Raw genomic sequence first — 22,421 nt, 5'->3', positions numbered from 1 at the left:
AATACAGGGAGTTGATGGCCTGATCCAGAATGGATAAAATTCCTCAAACAGAACAGTTTTGCAACACTTATGTCCTCTTACAAAGATTAAAATCAGTATGTAATGCTACTAAACTTAATGTCAAAAATACTCATTCAAATTACATGATTCATTCTAGAAAGTGTCCAAAACTTGAGTTTAAGATTTTAGGAAATTGAAATTCGAGTAATCTTGCATAATTGCTGACTAATAACTATGGATCAAATTTAATGCAAATCTGGGTTAAAAGTAAATTTACCGCTATTTTTAGTTCAAAATGGCCACTATTTCCTTTAGAACAAATAACTTCTCTAAACTGATTACCGTATATGCTTGTTTTTATTTTTTAACTAGAAATAATTGAAGAGCTACGAAAATGTTAAATGGCAAAAGGTAAAAGTCTCACAATGAACAGATATTGAGAAAAAAAAGCGAACTTCACAACAAAAACCAACATACAAGATTATCTACATACTGTTATTTTTTCTAAATGTAGAAATCGTTTTTTCATACTCCTCATCAGTTATTTTGGATGCTCTTCCTGTATATGTTGTTGGGGAGACAACACAATTTTCTTGATTGAAACAAACCATGTGTCATCAATTTGCAGCCAATGGAATGTTTTGTGTGGTTCACTAGGATGCACGAACTTGACGGTTACATAACCTCCTGCATTAATTTTATTCACAATGCTAATAGAGTGCTAAATCTATGACATTGGATATTGCACTGAAAATAACCTCATGTAAAGGATCCTTTGATTTTTGAAAACTTTAACGGAAGTAAAAAAAAAAAAAAATAAAAATAAATAAATAAATCTGAAAATCCCGCGTGACCAAACGCACTGTTCTGAGATTTAAAAAAGTTACCGTAAAAACAAATGGACTTCTACTTGCTGATTCTCTGCTCCAACAACAACATGGAAAAAAGAAAAAAAGAAAGAAAAACATACTGAAGATGAAGGTTTCCTTCAAAATATATTTATGAATTTCAATATAAATTTCAAACAAAATAAATGTCTGTTTATTTTGTAATAATGCATTGTTTTGGCTTCAAACATAATACATATTTTATTTTATTCAAAATCTAAATTGTTTGGAGGTCATTTAGAAATTGAGGTGAGAAGGTTTGGTTGCTGACATCTTAGCATAGGTTACCAGGATGGAGAGCTCCTGAGAATGCTTAAGAATGGGCAGGGCTTTTCCCATTAATGTGACCACTCTTAACATGACCTCATCACTACATCACAACAGAAATAACCTTCTTAGTGATATACAATATGGTTTCCATTCTGCTAGATCTACAGCAGATGTGCTAACGGTTATTTTTACTTGCAAATGTGGCAAAATAGGTTTTAGCCAAACTAACAGATAACTATATTATTTTAATTGGAATTCATTATTGAGATGAGTATTATTTATTAATTTTTATTTTATTGCAGACTTATCCTAATTTTTTTTTTTTCCACGTTTCGGCCAACTATTCGGGGCCCATGGTGCAGTGGATAGAGACATCGAATTTCTACAGTTCCAGGTGAAAATTGTCTGAAGATAACAGTTTCAATCCTACCCAAAGCTGGCCAGAGGCTTAATTGGCCAAAAACTTGGTGAGACGACAACAACTACAGAAGGCAGTAATTGGTGTGCATGCAGTTAGGAGATTCGGAGTTCTTATCCTGTCGCGGTTACTACCTGACGAAGGCCAGAGAAATAGTTGGCTGAAACGTTGTGAAGCAACAACTAAAAAAAAAAAAAAAAAAAAAAAAGAAAAAAAAAACATGAGGATAATAGTCTGCAATAAAATAAAATTAATAACATAACTGTTTGGACAAGATAATGATCCCCCATCTTCAGGATTCATCCATCCTGTTCACAATACCGTATTGGAATTTTAATCAGTGCTCAGTTGTCTGACCAGTTAAGCTAGAACTAAAATAAAAATGTTCAGTTGTATAAATACAAAAATGTGGCACACGGCCTAAAGAAGGGCTATGGAAAGGCACGTCATATTGAAGCTTAACTAACTTAGCTAGTCACATTTATTGATCCTATCATTCACCAAAAGATCGGTCATATTCAAATCCACTAAAAAAAAAAAAATAAATAAAAATCATTCAATGAATCACCTACTTAAGAATAAAATCCATGTATTATAATATGCAGCGATGAGTTAGGTAATAAATATTTATATATACAATAATATAATGGAAATATATACAATGACAATACCTTCCCCCCACCCCGTTCTGTCAGTATAAGGATCCCCCACTTTCTAATTGTGGGAAGTTTGCCAGTGGAAAACCTGTAAGTAAGTCTCTAAAGTTTTATTTCCAATTGCCTATTTTAAAAATTATAGAAGCAGACCTGCATCTTTAGCAAATCAAATAACCTGTCACCCCTAAATAGGGAAAGGTGTATTACCAAACAAGTGGATTGGTTGTTTGGGCGGTTGTGTTTTATGGTATATCAACCCTTTTAGTTATTTCATGCTGAATTTTGCAAGAAATTTTTATGTTTCAGGTTGTTTATATCTTCAAATATTTATTCATGGTGTTTAGTTTGGTTGTTTTGTTTTATGGCATATCAACCCTTTTTAGGTTCAATCAGTTTGGCAAAAGATTTTATGCTTCAAGTTGTTTATATCTTCAAATATTTATTCATGGTGTTTAGTTTGGTTGTTTTGTTTTATGACATATCAACCCTTTTTAGGTTCAATCAGTTTGGCAAAAGATTTTATGCTTCAAGGTGTTTATATCTTCAAATATTTATTCATGGTGTTTAGTTTGGTTGTTTTGTAGAGAAAAATAGTTTTTTTTTTATTTTTGGCTTTGAAGAACGTGATAGTTTTACATAAAGAAGAAAAAAAAATATTGGGTTCATTTAAATCAGAAAGCCGATATCTTCAGACAGCCTGATCTGATAGCACCGGTATCAAATAAGTGAGGAAAGAAAACAGGGGAAGGGGGAGGACAAAATGAAAGGAGGCCATGATATTATGCATACTTTATGTTGGAAAGGATGGAATATGCTAATAAAAGAAACTTATGCTCATCAAATAGGATCTAATCTGTCATTGTTGGGTCTGGGTGGCTAAAATTCTTACGCCTAATCAATGAGCAGAAGCTACTCTCTCTTTCTCTTAGCACAGTTGCAAAACTAACCCCACCTTTTGCTCAACTTTTCTGGGAGGGGGGGGGAGTTTCATCTTCTCCAATATAATATGCATTTATAGACAATGCTGTAAAATAAGAAAAACATGGAAAGCAGTGAAAAACTTCTGACACATTGACCATATTACGATTCGCATAATTGCCGGTAAGCATAAAAACAGTGTTTCTTCAAATATATCGTTGGTGGCCAATTACAAGAAATAGAAAAAGGTTCTAAGACAAAGAAATATTGTGTTTCTTTATATTTTTAGATGAGGATTGATAATTTGAATTATTCTGACTACTGTTCTCACACCTTGAGTGTTATTCTCATAATGCTTCGGCTAATGTAACCACCAACCTTCTTCAGGAGTATCTGGTCGAACTCGTGGCGTAACGGATAAAGTACTAGGTGAAATTCAGTTCTAAATAAAATTCTTCTGGAGATTGAAAGTTTAATTTTCAGCACAGATGATATTAAGAATAAAACTGCGAATTGCTTAATACTTCTATCCGATCAAAGCTGATAGAATGAGAGCTTAAAAGGTTTGATTTGAAATTCCATGCAGATTCCAGAGTTTGATAGAAAGATGCACTTGAAAAAGGTCGGAGGTTACATCGGCTGAAACGTTGTGAAAATAATACTCAAGATAAAAACAGTAATCCAAATAATAAAAAAAACATAAATAAATAAAAATAAAAAACATTAGTTCTAAAAATTGTTTTACAATACAAACCAGTACTTTTTTTTCTTCTTTTTTTTTTACATAGGCATTATGACGAGATCCCTGGCGACACCAGATGATCTTGCTTTTCAAATAGAGGAAGAGAAGATGGGTGAGGAAAAACAGATGTTTATGAGATTCCTGTCCACAGAAAAGAGTAAATATTTCAATGAGAGAAGAAATAGCAATCCAAATAATAAAAAAACATAAATAAATAAAAATAAAAAACATTAGTTCTAAAAATTGTTTTACAATACAAAGCAGTATTTTTTTTTTTTTTACATAGGCATCACCACTTATCAAGGCCCAGAGGCCACTCGAAGATAAGGGTTAAAGAGTGTACAGTAGTCAATTGGACAATATAGTAATCGTTAGTAATGGAAATTCGGTAAATTTGTTAACTTAAGTGGAACAGCTCATCAAGAACTTGTTTACGTTAGAATCGAAGACAACCATATTGTAGTCAGCTGGAAAGCAGGCAAACAGAAGACAGTTCCACAGGCGTGCAGTTCTAAGAAAGGTCTCAGGGATTCAGTCACAACGGACTACGAATATTCTAAATTCACTAGCACTATCTGTTCTAGTAAATCAGAACTTGTACTGTTCTGTTAATTGGATGATCGATAACACTTTAAGATTGGAAAATGGGTGATCATTTTACATTAAATTTTATAAAGTGAACCCCCATGCTAAAGTCTTAAAAATTTTTTTGACGAAACAAATAAACAAAATGAATTGACTCCAGGTAAAATTAAAATATACCAATAAATTATTTCCACAAGTTCCCAGGGGACGTCAAATCCTTATGAAAATGAACAAGCGATGCAGTTTTAGGCCTTAACATATGTAAATTTGAGTTATGCACCATGCAAAGAAAGAAATGACTAAGTCCATTTGCATTTAGCCCAAAAAAGTCCCCAAGGCCTTAACATATTTAAATTTGAGTTCAGCACCATGCAAAACTGCTAAATAGACATACACAGAAAATTTTGGACATATATCGTAAAATAGTCACAAAAATGGAGTGTCTTTATTAGCCCTAAAAGAACCCCTGGGGCACACCCAAGAGTTATCACGAAGTATAGACAAACAAAATTATATAGAATACAACTTTTCAGAAAGTCTTATAAAAATCCAAGGCATCAATTTTTTTTTTTAATTAGCACAAAAGTGTCAATTTTAGCCATTTTAATCCGAAAGGGGCAACCAGAGTTTTTCCGGAAAATACATTGTTACTTTTCACTCATACCATGTTTAATGTTTGTGCAAAATTTTAAAAAATTCCAAGGCGTAGTTATTGAAAAAAGTGCGGACAGACGAACGGACAAGAGTGAATTTACAGCTCCACCCTCCTTTTGTTGGAGGACCAATAATTAATACTACTAATAATACTACTTCTAAAAATAAGGGACTATTTTTATGTCTGTTAAAAGTGAAAGAAATTCTTTCTTTTTATTATTAAGTTCAAGTCTCCCCCTACTTTTCATGTAAAATGAAATTTACATAATTGTTTTCTTTCTTTTCATTATTACCAGATATTAATATCAAGCCTCCACTTCTTTAATCATAAAAATGAGATTTGTATACATGATTATCGAAGCAAGCCAAACACACATGATCACTTTTATTATATAGATGACAATGTCCAGTTTGATGGCTTCATCTTTTACGTATCTGCTTACCTACGTCTTTGTCGTAAAATAGTCATCTTTCCAATTGATGCTGTGTGTGGAGGTTACTGCTCCCAGATGTATTGCGATCTGTCAAGTTGCATCTTTATGCAGATATTCCAGTGGAAATATCTACATACTTTGTTGTGGCAAGCAATATAGGGACTATCTGAAAGGATCTTGCATTCGGACATTAGATAGTTCAGACTTTCTACGGCTAAATGGCAAAATCTGCACTGCTAACTCAGCAATTTTCTTGAATCTGCTTGTGAATTCAGAACTCAGAATGAACTTGCCCATCCGAGCATAATAGAACTTTCTCTTATCAGTTTGTTTGTAGCTCAATAACAGATCGATATTGACTATTAAATTCAATACTAACAAGTATCTTAAATTTGTTTTATATGAGGGACGTTCCAAATGCCTCTTATTTTTTATTCCGCCTAAATGAGTCAGAGAGGATTGCAGATTGTATTGTTATGATGACTGAACTATGGCATTCACGACCTGAAAGTATCATCTCTCTGTTGCCGATATTGACAGTGTGAAATGCTAAGAATGCAACATGGACAGCACATCAGAAGCAAAAATGCGTCATTGAATTCCTGGTAAAAGTGCATTGAGAACGGTGGTGACTATGTAGAAAAATAAATTCTGGCGCACAAAAGGTTGCTCGTCTTAATGGTACCACTCCCATCATCGTAGCTATTCAACTTTTTGAGTTGGGTAAAAAAAAAGGGCTTTGCTTTTGGAACAACCCTCCCCCGTATGACAAAGCATGCTCTGGACGTCTATTGATAATCAACGTTCATTGCTGAGAAAAGGTGCATTGAGAATGGTGGTGACTATGTAGAAAAATACATCTGGTGCACTAAAGGTTACTCGTTTTAATGGTATCACTTCAGTTTCCGTAGTTCAAACAATTTTTTTAGTTAAAAAAAAAAAAAAGAAAAAAAAAAGAGGCTTTGCTTTTGGAAAGACTTTTATGTATAAATGGGAAGAGAACTTAAAACAGAGATTCATGTCAAAATTTGTTTAATTTCCTGATATCCTTAAATTTGTCATATCGTCTGATAAAATATAATTGATACAAAAAAAAAAAAAAATATTTTATGAACAATTGCATTTATTTGATTTAACGGGATCTGTGGAAATTCCACAGCAGACTCTTTCATATGTAATATATTGATGTTGGCATTCTGTGGATGTCCAGCATAAATGGAGACGCCCTGATATTATTGTAGCTATTTTGTTAAAACTGCAAAAGTATTTATCTAAGTTAGCAGGGACACCCGGCGTAGCCCAGTCGTAAATTACACTTAAATATGATATTTTAATTTATGCAGATTTCGTATATATTATCATAAAGTTAATTTTCTATCGATTCTTATATAAAAAGTTGTGGTTTCAAAAATAAAAAAATTATATCCATATGACTTGGGTGCATCAGTTGGAATCGAAACTGAATCTTATGAAGAAAAAAAAATACTTCAGCTATGATAGATACCGAAATCAAAACTTTTGAAGAATTCTTGTTAAAATTATTTATAAAAAAAAAAAAAAAAATAGATGATTTGAGTGCCATTAGCTTGAATTAAAATCGAAACCCAAAGTTATGAAGAGTTCTTGGTAAAATTATTTATTACAAAAAATGGAAGGTCATAACAACTAAACGATAGTCATTCGGAAGAAAAAATATGTAAGCGTGACACACAAAACACATGCTATCGTATTAATATATAAAGTGAGAGTAAAATGCCTACTTTATTACGAAATGTTGATACAGATTATTTTAAATATTTCGCATTAATCTTTAAAAGTGACACTATCCATTTTTTTCATGGCTCTTTCTAAAATTTTTTTTTCATTTGACTAAAAATTTATTCATTAAATAACAAAAAATGGTTAATACAATGTCCTCATCGTTGAAACTTGTTAATTTTTGATAACAAATAAGACTTTATTCATTCTATTAATCATTTTCAATCCTCTCATCATATTCATCATTGAACCAACAATCTATCCATCCTATTAACCCTTATTCTCAAGTTGCTTTTAGCCTTGAAAAGTGATAACTAGGGTTATGACAAAGCATATTCTTTTCATTCTTTTAACTCTCGAGTATACATCTGACACATTTAGACAGTTAATCAACTGAGAAGCACATCACTCTATATAAAACATAAGATATTAACGGATACACACTCGAGAGTCAAAACAATGAAAAGAATATGCTGTTGTTACAGCCCTAGTGATAATTCATTAGTAAAAAAAAAAAAATATCTATATATTAATACCGTAGTACCTTTAACGTAACGTATATACGTGTCACAGTTTTCAGGTTATAAATTATTTGATCGGGAGATCTTATTTATTACAAAGGAAGATGGATGATAACATACTACGAACATTAAATTAGCATATGTTATCACCTTCTATCCTCCTTTTTAATAAATAGTATCTCCCGATCACCAAAAATGCAATGTAAAAAAAAAAAAAAAAAAAATTAAATAAAAGAAAACTTTTTAAGATGATGTCGCTTTTGGGACGTACATGAAACTAGAATATACCTTCTTGATCTTTTGGCTAGGATTCAAGGGTAGTATCTGTCTGTTTAAATATGGTATGACATTGTAGGGTTTCCGTTCGTGCCTGGCATCCATACAATGGAAATATGTTACAGACTCTTATAAGGATATCAGAGATAAACCGTAATAATCAGATATATTCTGACACTACATTAATCAGATTATTTAAATACTTTTACAGTTTTAACAAAAGGGCTACAATAATATTGTGGGGTCTTCATTCACGCTGAATGTCCACAATGCCCAGCAGCAATATATTACATATGAAAGATGCCGTTGTGGAATTTCCATAAATTCTGCAAGTAATAAATGTAACAAGTCTATTCAATCATCGCTGTTTAAAATGAAATGTATTATTACTACTGGTAAATATAGGTTGACCCACTTAAAAGTAGCCTGTCACTATAATCTTTCTATAATCAAATTTTTTTTTTCAGATTAAGTGGGCCAGTTAAAAGTAGCCCGATCTCTCCAACCTTTCTCTTAAAACGATACCACAAGACAAAATGCAATTCTTTTTTCAACAAGATGGCTCTACATGCCATACATCTCACAGATCACTGAAACAAGTTCATGACATGTTTACGGAAGAGAAAACAATAAACAAAGGGTATGGCCACCACATTTATTGGATTTGTCATAATGTGATTTTTATCTTTGGGGTACTTTAAAACAAAAGGTTTATGCAAATAATCCTCACAATCTAAACCAACTAAAGAAGAACATTACCAACGCTATCAGAAGAATCACCAGAGAAGATCTAGACAGTATCTGCAAACGTTAAATGTGCCCAGAAATGCATAGATGTCAACAGGGGAACACTTCCAACATCTTTTATAACACTACAGACTATTTAAACAATACAAAAATGTTCCTCCTCTCTATTACATTTTTTCTGGGCTACTTTTAAGTGGGCCATCCTGTATATGGGATCGGAGAGCATATTTTTTTTTTTTTTTTGGTCTAGGAGGAGAATATTATGAAGGATGAACATCTATACTACTTCCTCTCCAAAAGAGGTAATCCATGGGAGGATGGTCTCATAACAACAGAACAGACACTACCCTATTAAATTGATCATTAAAAGATAGTACATAAATCTAGAATAGTATACAATAGAACCCCGAGATACGGCATTAATCCGTTCTGGGGTTGGGATCGTAAGGTGAAATCTCTGTATGGCGGGGCCTAAGCAAAATTTTATACAGTACACATTAAAAATTAGTAAAAAATACAATACAGTATATATGCTGCATTATTTTTTATTCATAATGGGGGGGGTAGGTATTTGCTTCCCCGCGTAAGCAAAATATGGCACAAGGTCAGTTTTTATGTGGGGTGAAGGGAAGGGGGGGGGATCTATAGGGTTGCCCCAACATGGACCAACAATCAATTGCCACAAGGGCAATGGTCTCAAAGTGCAGCATCTGGGAACAGATACTACACTTTGATCTCAGCCAAAAGGCATGGTCCCTCACAGTTGGGAGATTCTATTTATAAACACTGCTGCTAGGAATTGATGAATCAAATTAATTCACGTTCTGCTAGGATATCTACGAATCCAAAAGCTACACAAAGTACTTCAGGCACAACCTGAAAATAGAAACGACCCCGACTTTATTGAAAAGAACGCAATTGTTTTGTGGAATGAATACAGTGCTTAGATAACCGATTTTTATCACTGGTAATGAGAGAAGCCCTGGACGATGGCTGCAAAGCATTGAACAGAGCATTATTTATCGAAAGGAAAACCCAAAAATTATACATGTATATAATCAAATAACATTATAAATAACACCATAAGGCGAGGCAAATACCGTAATCAGAGTCCAGAAAAACATCGTATTCTACATTGTACCTATTTACTATGCCTCCCCACGGGACAGAGTTAGACACCAGGGTCGTTTTTTAAAAGGTACAAAATTGTAACCTGGAAAAAAAAAAAAAAAAAAAAAAAAAAAACGTATCCTAGGACCACCGTATCCAGGGCTTCTACCGTAGTAAACTGAAGTGGGCATGATGAAAAAAAAAAAAAAAAAAAAAAAAAAAAAAAAAAAACAATAGAATAGTTTGAGCTTCAGACAGATCAAATCTATTAGTAACAGATGTATGCATATGTATGTCAAGGATGTAAGTGGCCAATGACAAAAAAACAATGAAATCGAGATTGGGGGGGGGGGGGGCACAGCCACAACCAATTTCTTATTAGTGGGGGAGGAGGATCGAAAGGGAATTATGCTCTCTTTCCAATCCCTTAAAAATTGAACCAAATGACAAAGACAAATCTTTAGCAATTCCCTATCTTCGCCTACAATAAATAAATAAATAACTTTTTGAATTCGAAGAAAAGTCAAGGCAGTTTCGGTGGCTTCCCCGATAGACACCTCAGGCGATCAGCAAAAAAGTTAACCCCTTTTCAGAGGGAAAAAGTAAAGTCTAGGAGGATGGACCTTTTAGAATGGCACAGGACCAAAACTGCTTTGGTGCCGAGGGACCCCCACCCACCCCCACCTAATGGCTAAAAGCATTTGTTGAAATTACTTTCATCTACCCCCTTTTCTTAGGAAATATATCTACATAGGATTAGCATTGTCAGTTAGATTACTGAAACTGACATATGCTCACATTTTAAAATTATGAATTGAATGAAATAAATATATTTCTTACGATATAGTATGCCATTTCCTACCTCCCTGGTCCACTCGGGTTGGTAGTACCTGTTAGAATCCCAACTATGGGTTAAATAGAAACCGACTTTAAAAAAAAAAAATATATATATATATATATACTCTATTAAAAAAATTTTCTTCAAAATTCTTTGGATTCGGCATTAAATAACCTGAAAAGGGTTGATATGCCGTAAAACAAAAACAACCAACCTACTTCCCTGGATTTTGTTTGAAAACGGATTCCTTAGATTTTATTTATTTATTTATTTATTTATTTATTTATTTGACAAGCGAGTTATCGCTTACCACTTGAGAATAAGAGTTAATGAATGTAAGGTGGCCACTGAGACAACAGCTTAATGATCGATGGTGGTGGAAGTTGGGTAAATTTTATTATTTAAGGAGGGGGCATCATCATCATCATCATTATTCCCTATTTCAATAAATAAAAAAAAATATCATTAAATGTTTATGCGTTCCACTTAGTGACAGTACAAATGCTATTGTATTTTTAATGATACACAGTAGTTCCAAACAAAAAAATAAATGAGAACGACCGATCCAGCAAAGATGGTGATTAATCTGATGTCGCTTTAAGATAAATTGTTCCGAAATCAAACTCATCACATTTATGCAGACATCTATGGTAACACTTTGAAGAGCATTAATGATACAAATCTGTCTCTTCAGACCTGGATCACGTTATGCAATGAGGGAGAAAAAAAAGGTGCCTCGTTACTTTTAATACGGTCTTAAAATCAAGCTTATGTTTTTTCATCACCAATGCTTAGATCCTCACTTTGCAAACTGAAATGAATGAAATCTGTTACCAAGGTCGTTGGGAAAATGGTTGGATCATTCTACTGATCCAGAAAGTACCAAACTTGAACAGAATCCTCCAATTGTATGTTTTGTTTTATGGCATATCAACCACTTTTGGGTCATTTAATGCCGATATATTAATTGTAATGTGTTAGATGTTGGTTAGTTGTTTTTGGTCTTTTTTGTGGAATCTTTTGTTATATTTTGTTGTATATACTAGACTTGAACGAATTCAATTTTTTCTGGGTCGATTTTGTTAAATTGCTGTCATATCTGGGAAGCTGCCACTCTGAGCACTCTTTTCTATCCTGACTTTGCAATATAGTGAGGTTTCATCTTTTCTCCTCCCTAGTTTTTATTTTTTGCTTTGCCCCTACAGTATGAGAATGTATTTCCTTTGAATCCACAAACATGGCATTTTTTTTTGTTTTTAAATGGACAAGTCTTGATATAAGTGTAATTCCTCACAATCATAACACGGATTAATTTACAAAATTTTTTGTTATTTGTCTTATTCTTTATTGTATGAATATATGCTATCACATTCTTCGATTTTTGCATTGTCCACTGCAGTTTAGAATTCTTCAGCATTCTTGGTAAAATTTTGGAAAGTGATATGTGATTTTGCTCCATCTTTGTTAGTAATCAGGTTTTCATTTCTCTTTCTAATGCAGAGGTTAAGCCTTGTGCGGGTATTAGATATTTAAACATGTCCGATGTTATCTTATTTAACCGGAATTTTTCAAGGTATCTATTCACTGTTCTAAATCTTTCTTCGTCAGGTTTAGGCATTGCCAGCGAATATTAAATAGTGAGCTTTGCTCTCCAAATATCTTTGTTAATATTTGTTTTGTTTCTTGGAACTTCATTTCACTTGGGCGCCTTGGCAGGATAAATTCTGCATATTTTTCATGTTCTACTAGCTCGAATTTTCCTAATAGGAATCTTAATTTCTTCTCATCAGCCTAGTTTTTAGTCTTTCTCAAAAATTTCCAACAAAAGTATGCTTTGAATGTGATTTCTGGTTTCCAAATAAAATTGCCGACTGAATTTATTATTGACTCTTGTGGAAAAAAAATTGTGTATTCATTCTTCCCCAGATCATTATCCTCATCTTCATAGTTGTTGTTTCACCACATTTCAGCCAACTCATCCTCTGGCCTTCTTCAGGTGATTAACGGCATATGTATAGGAATGCTGAGTCTTATAACTGTATCCCCAGTAATTACTGCCTTCCATGGTTGTCGTTTCACCACGTTTTGGCCAACTAATCCTCACACTTGCTTGGGCAGGATTGAAACTGCTATCTTCAGACAATGTTCACCTGGAACCATAGAGACTCAACACCTCTATCCACTGCACCACGGGCCTCGAAGGATTCCAAAAACAAAATATATATATAATCTTGTGAAAAAGTATACAAGTTTGCTAAATGATTTCTTTTTTTCGACAAACTATTCTAGCAGTTTTTTTTTTTTTTTAGCAGTATTTACACTAACAGACATTTATTTCAAAAGGAATATAATTATTCAGTGAAGTTAGAAAAAAAAATACAATACATAAAAATTTAATTTCTGTAGGAAAAGAGAGTATAAATGTGAATTATCTCCTTCTCACCAAAAGGGGATAACCTTATCAGGATTCAAGATTGTGCATTTCAAAGAAGGGTTGACCCTAAGAAGCTGCTTCTGATGATAGGTGAGAATGAGGTTCTGATCTGGGAACCCTTGTTCATAGCTAATTGTATGTAAAAACAAAAAAAAATGTATTTGACTGACTCTTGTCAATAAAATTAAATTGTTCAGTTACAAAGCAAATAGTGGGTAGGTCGAGTCCATTGTCCTTATTAACAACGGTATCAAATGGCAGCTTAAATATTTCTTCAATGCTCACCTTGGTAAGGTTGAGCCGGTTTCTTCCTTGCCCTGCACTACACCATAAATTATGGCAGTCCATGCATTGCAATCCTATGCAAGCTCACGTGAGCTAGCTAATCATAATTCTGAGAATTATTTAAATTGCTTTCTGGGATAATGAAAGTGTTCACTTCATTTCAGGTAAACTTGATCCATCTTTTACATAATAACCTACTTTCGGTTGTAGTATAATGTCATCTTGTAAAAAACTTCAATTATGCTAACATATTTATTCATTTTAAACGTGTTTTTCTTCCGATTTCATGCAGGATACTAAATAGATTTTATTAAGTGGTTCATTGTCTTCTCAACTGTGCAAATTTATCATATGTAGAAGAAACAAGCCGAGCATGCGGAGTCCCCCTCCACAAGTGAAAAATTTACTTTCACCATGACTAATGTTTGTGTAAAAACTTTTTAAAAATCCAAAGCGTGGTTATTGAGAAAAGTGCTAACAAACGAACAGGAGTGAATTACTAGGCCCAATGCCTCCTTTGTTGGCGAACCAACAACACCATTACTTGCACCAATAGAAAGATTGAAAGAATGACTAGTTAAATGAGAATAAAATTGAATTAGTTCTGAAACCATTCCTGTAAAATGTCTCTTTAAATTTCTAAATGCAATATAAAATCTGCTGAAATGGTAAAAATGTGCCTTCTGGACCAAACAAATTCAAATTGTTAAGGGTAAAAGAAAAGTAAGAAAGCAAATAATCAGTTAGAAAACCCAACCCAAACTGCTGCCTGAAATAAATTATGAAATAAATAACTCAAATTCAACCATGCATCGTCACCATATTTGGTTTAGTATGCTGGCATGTGTTCAACAGCTTTTAGAAATTGACTTTTAAACTGACCTATCTCTGGTCAGGTCTTTAAAATTTCATCTCAGTTTTATTTACTATTTATGTACGACAAATTAAAGCACAGCAAATGGACAACAAGACACTACAACTGCTTCTTCTAATTCTCTATTCGTGCGACTTAGGAATGCCATTCGAGCAACCTATAACACCAGAAAACAGGGCACGGCCACTGGTGGCGGCTGATTCTATATTCAAGCACATAAACAATAAAACAAATTTAGTTGTAATATTTAACCTTAAAAATTATATATTTTTGGCAAAACCTCAAAAGATATTTGCTAAAAATTCTCGATAATTCAAAAATATAAAGCTTGAATAAAAAGCAGTTGACTTTAATTTAAATGGACTGGAATGATGTTTTTTCTCTTGTTAAAAATCTTTATAAAAAAAAAAAATAAAGATTTTCTTTTTTTTTCTTTTTCCAGACTTAGGGGAAATATTAAAAAAAAAAAGACAGGATTAGTCCAAAAAAAGCTTTAGCACATCAAGGACATTGCGCTCTGGTCTACAAAATCTTCCTAGGCAGCCCCGTCAGCATTTCCTGGTAGGAGCATCGCAGGCAACTAGCAATAATAACATGAAATGGAACAAATACATTGAGAACATTGCGACGGCTGCTGCAAAGAAAGTGGATTCTCTCTATCAAGCTAGAAGACTACTCACACCTGAGAGTATCCTGTGCCTCCACAAGGCCACTATTCACCCATGCATGGAGTATTATTGCCATATGTGGGCTGGTGCCTCTACTACTAACCTCTCTCTCTTGAATAGGGTCCAAAAAAGAGTTTTCAATTTAATAGGTCCTACTTTGTCAACTAAACTCCAACCCCTGTCCCATCACCATAATGTTGCATCTGTGTCCGTTTTACAAATATTTTAATGGAATGTGCTTTGATGAACTCGTTGCACTTGTGCCCCCTACGTACATCTCCCCAACAAACCTGCTTAGTAACAAAATCTCACCCCTTCACTGAGGTCCCTAAATGCCAGAAAGCTTTCTACTTAGTTTCTTCCATCAAACGGCTAGACTTTGGAATTCCCTTTCTGCTACCTGCTTTCCTGGCTGAACTGATATGCATAAGTTTAAATGTAATGTAAACCAACATCTTGTTAATCTTTCCTAGACATGATCTGAAATAGTATTCCCTTACGTCCAAGTGGCGATATGCTTTGTTAGAGGTGAATGTGGGAAAGGAAAAAGAAAAAAAAAAAAAAACTGCTTCTCAAAAAGAAAATAAATCTGGGGGGAGGGGGGGGCGTAGACCTAGGGTAAAAAAAATTAGTTATTTGTAAATTTTAGATTAATATATAAGCGAAAATGTATGTATGTATGTATGTATGTATGTTCGCTTTTCCTCGATGTCCACGAAAGGCTTCTTTCAAACAAGCGCTTGCTCGCTTCACAACTTTTTAAAACTTTTTATATCATCTATAAATTGTAATATCTACGAATTATCCACGGAGCTCGCCTCTCTATTTAATTTTATTCACTTTCAAACGTTAATTATTCCACATTTCCCGCATCGGCACACGTTACATTCGGTTTTCTGTATAAAAAAAGTGAACCTCAACTCTAATCACAGGCCCAGAGCCAGTTTGGTCAATGTCGACTTCGTCATATCAGACTGTAGCTTTCATTTCGCTCCTTGTGAGCGGCTTTTTAAGAACAAACAAACCCATTTATTCAAAACTGTCCCGCACAAAATAACTGCTGAATACCTATCGCCGTCACGTCAATCAAAAACGCGCACCTGTTTTTTTAAAACACTTTACTATTTTCCAACTGCGCGTCGTCAACGCTTCGGGTTTTTTTCACATACCCCGAAAAACACCCGGGCAACGCCGGGTACCCCTCGCTAGTATTGTATAAAGTCCAGTGTCAGTATAAATTGGATCACATTCCATTTTTTTTTTTTTTTTTTTTTTTTTTTTAGTGTAATTTTTAATGTTTTAGACAATATTTAATTGCAAAAATTATATAAAATCTAATTTATTTTTGGCAAAACCTCAAAAGATTTGTTGAAAATAAACTCGGTTGTTTTTCAAGCTTGAAAAATAAATAAAATAAAAATCTACATTTTAACACAATAACAAATCTGCATAAAATAAAATCATATTTACAGTAGTTTATTCTTGGCAAATATCTTAGACGGTTTTGCCAAAAACTAAACTCCGGATTAAATATACTTTTTATGGCTTAACATTGTGATTAAATCACAAAAAGTTTTAAAGTTTAAAATTGTATTTAAAAAAAAAGATCAGATTTATACTGAAACTGAACTTTATTCAATGCTAGCGGAAAAAAAAAGGTTTTAAACTTCGGACTTTACAGGTAAATTTCTAAAAAAACACTACTTTTTTTTTTTAAATTTGAATATATTATTGATCTTTTATCTTCAATTTGTGATACATAAAACTTTGAGTAAATTATTTACTTTTTAATAGACATTTCAAAATGGGGGGGGGGAATTAAAAAAAACAAAAAACGTTTGTCTAAAATATTATATTCAGTTCATTGAAAAGAGCATAAAATTTCACATTGACCCTGAAAATATCGTAAAAATAGAATCAATAAAAACATTTTGATAGATTTTTAAAGTTTAAAAATTGAAAAATACTGAACTCGTAAAATTCGATTAATTTCATTACTGTTTTTTAAAAAAATAAAAAAATAATATTTCTATTACTTTTTATACAACTTTAATAGTTTATTTTGGAAATATAATCCATAAAGAAAAATAAACAACCCACTTTTAAAAGAAATTACGAGTTTTTTTATATATTTTATTCGCAGTTTCGTGTTAGGGGTGTCAAATTCCTACAAAAATTCTGATACGGCTGCGGGCTGCGCTGCGTCGGCACACAACGCCGAGTCAAACACAAAATCGAATACACTCAACATCGTCTTACCATCAATGCTTACCCTGTGAACTCGGAGTATGGGAAATTCCCATATGCACAAAACCAAATCACTGAAAAAAACAAAACAAATACCCTAAGTAAGGGTAAGGATAATGTGTAAACGTTTGATAAAATGAAGGTTAAAATTATTACGGTGCATCCGTTCGAAAGTTTTATTGGCATATACACACACACACACACACACACACACACACACACACACACACACACATAAACATTAGGAATTTTATGAATAATATAGATCAATTTACAAAAAAAAAAAAAAAAAAAAAAAAAAAGGGAATTCTTTTTAGTCTTAGAAATCTACTCTCCCAAGATTTACCTTGTTTCTGAGAAGAGATTACCAGAAAATGTCGACAGGGCCGACCAGGCATTTTTGTAGGTAAAAGTGTACTGCTAACTCGAGTGCGCTAAAACTTTTTTTTTTCTTTCTTTTTTTTTTTCAATATTTCTCCTAAGTCTGAAAAAAAAAAAAAAAACCTTATGGCTGAATCTGCGACTAAATTCGTTTTGTTGTTTATGTACCGAGATTATTTGAATAGGCAACTAGTGGTTGTGTTCAAATTGCACGTATAGAGAATCAGCAGGATCATTTTTATCTCGCCATATATTTGTTATGCCTTAATTTGTCATACATAAATTGTAAAACCTAATCTAATGTTTTCCTTGGTTTTCCCTTACCATCTCAACTGTTGAACATCCATTCTGACCAAATCAACTCCCATTCTGTAGATATGAGAGCTCAGTGAAGTTATAAGGTCCACCTTGTAACCATTGCCACCAGACTGGACAATTATCTATCTTTGGGTGCTACACTCACAGCAGGACCCATTCCCCTCAACAAAGACGAACTTTGCATCTATTTTACCACACTTCTCCAAGACAACTTAGGGATTGACAGATTTTGAACACAAACTACCAGAATCAATATGAGAGTAGGTCACAAAGATAAAAAAAGGACAGCTGCAAAGTCAACAACCCCATGAAGACACCTTTGCCGCTACACCTCCTGTTTCATCTCCCAGTGTCAGGCAGAACCTACACCAGTCCCCTCCCACCAAAGACATATGATTAATAATTGGCTTATTGCATTAGTCTTCATGCCTGATTATTTTATGACCCATAGTCATGCCATCATTTAGGTATTTCGTTTGTAGAGTCCAGTTGAGGCTGCTTATATAGTTAATCCAATTAGCATTTTCATCGTTACTATTAATACCATTTTATTCATTAAGTTGGATAAGGCAGCTTCAGCTCTATTACTATGGGATTCTATATTACTTTTATAGTTGACTAAATACTATTTCCACATCTTGCATGATGTTAGAGCTTGCAGAATCTGGCACCGTTTTTTGCAAGCCACCTATTTAACACAAACTTTTAGTTTACTTTCCTGTAGTGAGAGATTTGTTTCTGGCAATTTTTAGTAATCAAAAGAAATGTTGAAGAAAACCTCACAACGATAGAATTTTTTGGGCACAACTAAGTACATGTTTGTACCAGTCAAGGATATGTCCTCGACAATCAGTCCAACAGTAACTTTGTTGTCAGTCTGAGGTATCATTAAATTCAGTCTAGGAGGTCCACCTTTCTGGGCATTTACCTTATCTCTGAGAAGAGATTAGTTTATTATTAATCGCCTGAGGCGCTCGTACCGGGAAATACCGACGGGTTTACTCGGGCATCTTTTGTAGACTATTGTGCACTTATTTTAGTGCGCTATATTATCAAAACCATATCTGATCTTGTGTTTAACCTCATGGAGAACAGGTAAATAAAATACATTGGTAATATTTTTTTATTATTCTTATTAGAATATTTGAAACCGTAAAGTTTATGCAAGAAGTAATCATTTTTTTTTCTTTTTTTTTTTTTTAAATATGTGATTGGTTATTACAAAAATGCAAAGAATGTTAATGAGTTCCGCATTGTGTAATTTACAAAAAAAAAATTACCTTCATCTAGATTTAAAATGAGTATTTTAATTCTCTCTCTCTTTTTTTTTTTTTTTAAATTAAAGGTTAAGAGGAAAACATGTACTTGGTGACGGCTCCTCGTTTTAAAATCAGATTAACAAGCAATGTTTATCAAAAGAAAAATAGTTACCCATTATACTTTAGGTTAGACTATTTTTATTTTGGGGGGAGGGGGGATTAATGATTTGTTTCACCATTTTTTTTTTTTTAAATTATAATTAACACATAAGAAAATCAAACAGGTCTTTATAATTGGGAATTTTCCTTTTTTTCTTAATGACAATTTTTTTAAATATATTTTCTACGATATGTATGACTTTTACAATCTCCTGCCAACCTCCCTAAGACGGTAAAGAACTTATGATCATTCAATAAAGTCAACAAGATCTTAAATCATGTCGTCCTAACCTGCTTTTACTTCCTATGTAGTGGGAGCAGTTCCCAGACTCCACATACTCTTTCATATTCCTCACAACATATGGCAAATTATTTTAAAAACTTACCAATGCATTCTAATTGATCAAATCTGAATTATAGTTCTTCGAAATTCTTTTCTTTTTAATATTGGGAGAGTTGGTCTTAGTGCTGGGGTAGTGTAGGACTCATGTTAATTGTTGCTTTAAAGTGACTAGATGAGCAGTTATACCTAGATAGGTCTTCTCTGAATACGTAAAAAAAAATTTAGCATTTGACAATAACATGTCATCAAGGTTAATGACCACATAGGGAGTAATATTCTCTTGGTATTTAGTTGAGATCAGATAGGCACCTGCCAGGTTAAAAGGCCGCTTTGTTGGAATAAGCATAGGTACTGTCTGACAGATGCTGTGATCTCCGTATCTAGTGTGGTTCATTCATGGCATTGGCAAACCGCATCTTGTCTCCTACATTTCTTGTAATTAAAGGTTGCAGCCATATTCTCATTGATATAATGCAGCCTGAGTTCAAGAAGATACACCTGAAGAAGATTGCACGTTACATCAACCGAAACATTGTAAAAATGATACTCAGGATGAGAAAAGTAGTCCGATGAATTCAAATAATACGAATAATCCTTCCTCATCTCCAAAATTCAGAAACGTAAATTATAAGGGAGTATTTAAAACTCTCCATATCCGATGGTGCGGGCAACAAATTTGCCGTTGAACCTGAGCGATACTATGTGAGTATGCTACCCCCATGAAAGAAATAAAAGGTTCTATTCAAAATTCTGTTTAAATTCCAAAGTTTCACAGAAACATTCCAGAGTTCAACAAGATACACCTGATGAAGGTAAGAGGTTACATCAACCGAAACATTGTAAAAATGACACTCAAGATGAGAACAGTAGTCTGAAAGAATCTAAATAATACACTTAATAGTTTGAAGCATACAAAACGTCATCATGTCACATCTGTCTCATGTTAAGTGATACAGTTGAGCTCTATTTGATCTGTGAGGCAGCGATCTATATTTTAGATTTAGCAGATATAATTGACAGATTGTTCCTGTTTCTGATGAAGTATCTCAATAACAAGATCTTTGATAACCAAGACCTCTCCAAAGCGAAGCTCTAAAGGATCTTTCTGCTTGTCTAGCAGACTCTCCATGATCTTTGCACCCAGGCATTTGAATGTAGAATGATGAACCATGCTTCCTGTTGCACCACTATACACAATGAATCTCATCAGCGGAAGATGTGTAAATATGTTAATGTACGGGGGGGGGGGGACTGTTTAGTCTTCACCATTTATTTTGGAGATGGTCACCTTGCTACTGTCAGGCTAAAGTACAGTCGGGCACTTTTGCCATACTTTTTAGTTCCCACCTTCTGACCTTGTGTCGCATCTTCGACCAGTGGTAAAGAGGTAAATACCATTTCTTGAAACTTTTATTTGTTGGTTGTTTTACAACATACCAATCTTTTTCAGGTTATTTAATTCCAAATCGAATCATTTTGGTAGAAAACTTTTATGCTTTAAATTCTTTATCTTTAGATATATTTATTCATGGTGTCTGGCTTCGTTGTTTTGTAGAAGAACGTTTTTGTTTTTGGCTTCACAGAATATGAATGTGCTTTGCAAAGGGAAAGGAACAATAACATCAATGTTTGGTGCATTTTGGGTCAGAGAGTAGGTATTTTCAAACGGCTTGATCTGGCAGCACCAGATTAATTTTGATCAAAGATCAGTGTAGTATCTGTTTCTGCATTGTGTTTTCATAACAGCCATAATTTGCCTTGACATTTAGAAGGTCTGATCTGTGTGGCTCCGATCTTCCTTGCCGAGATGAAGTTTGGTTTTGCTCGATTTTAAGCATTATTTCCTCCTTCAGGATGGAGGTTGGTTAATTGCCAGCTGCTTGAGGCACCTCTATCCAGGAATGCCGACAGGTCTGTTATTAGCTAATTTTTTACCCAACCAGAGTGGCTTCTCGAGGAATCTGCCTTTACTCTTATAGAAAGACTTTCTGTCACATTGTGCATAAGTGAGATGCCGATAAATTCTGCTGTCTTGATTACTTATAAGCAATGGTAAAAATCGTTGCAAGTTTTGTATCAAATTCTTTTATATTTGTTAGGCGTGATATTCATGAGGCTGTCTTTAGCAGGCAACAGTTGTCAATGTCATCTTTCCTTCTATTCCTCCCAAACTGATCAGTTTAAAATACATGACAATGAGCGATTGAAGAACCCATTAAGTCACAGAGTATCTATTTTTATTATGGAGTTGAAATTTTGTGTAATTGAAAAGAAAGAATTATTTTATTGAAAGTGAAATATCGACTCTCCCATAAATAGTTTAAAATTTGCACATAGTAAGAAGCAAAGCAGTTCACACACAGAGTTACATTGCACTTTTGGCGATAAATTAGTGGTTTACTGTTGCAAGACTCATAAATTCATGCTTCGTTGAACAAATAGAATTTTAGCAAATTCACAGGAATTTTTTTAGAGTCCCAACAACTGAAAGAAATTGATGAATATAGATGAATTTTATCCTTTCTTCAGAGTAATTATGCAGTAAGCAGTTCTATTTTATATAATCTTATAGATTTTAAAAAGAAATCATTTGGTGTCCTATTTATAGGACAGTGTGACCTAATGGGTTAATTTTTAAA

General features: G+C 33.5%; 1 protein-coding gene across 14 annotated transcripts in view; it reads right to left on the bottom strand.

The window, feature by feature from the left end:
- The window catches only part of LOC145241450 (mitogen-activated protein kinase kinase kinase 15-like), a 391,615-nt gene that overhangs the window by 342,612 nt on the left and 26,582 nt on the right, over window positions 1–22,421 (bottom strand). Inside the window, exon 2 of one of the 14 annotated variants that reach the window (XM_080104422.1) lies at window positions 17,348–17,396. The exons of the other annotated variants lie outside the window; for them this stretch is intronic. The gene's annotated coding sequence lies outside the window, so the exon portion shown is untranslated. The remainder of the gene's footprint in view (window positions 1–17,347; window positions 17,397–22,421) is intronic. 14 annotated transcript variants of the gene reach the window in all.

Source organism: Euprymna scolopes, chromosome 20, assembly GCF_053919585.1.
Source record: "Euprymna scolopes isolate OS-2025 chromosome 20, ASM5391958v1, whole genome shotgun sequence".
In the NCBI taxonomy this organism is placed as follows: domain Eukaryota; kingdom Metazoa; phylum Mollusca; class Cephalopoda; order Sepiida; family Sepiolidae; genus Euprymna; species Euprymna scolopes.
Note: the sequence above shows the minus strand (reverse complement) of the source record. Positions and strands in the feature narration are given on the sequence as shown.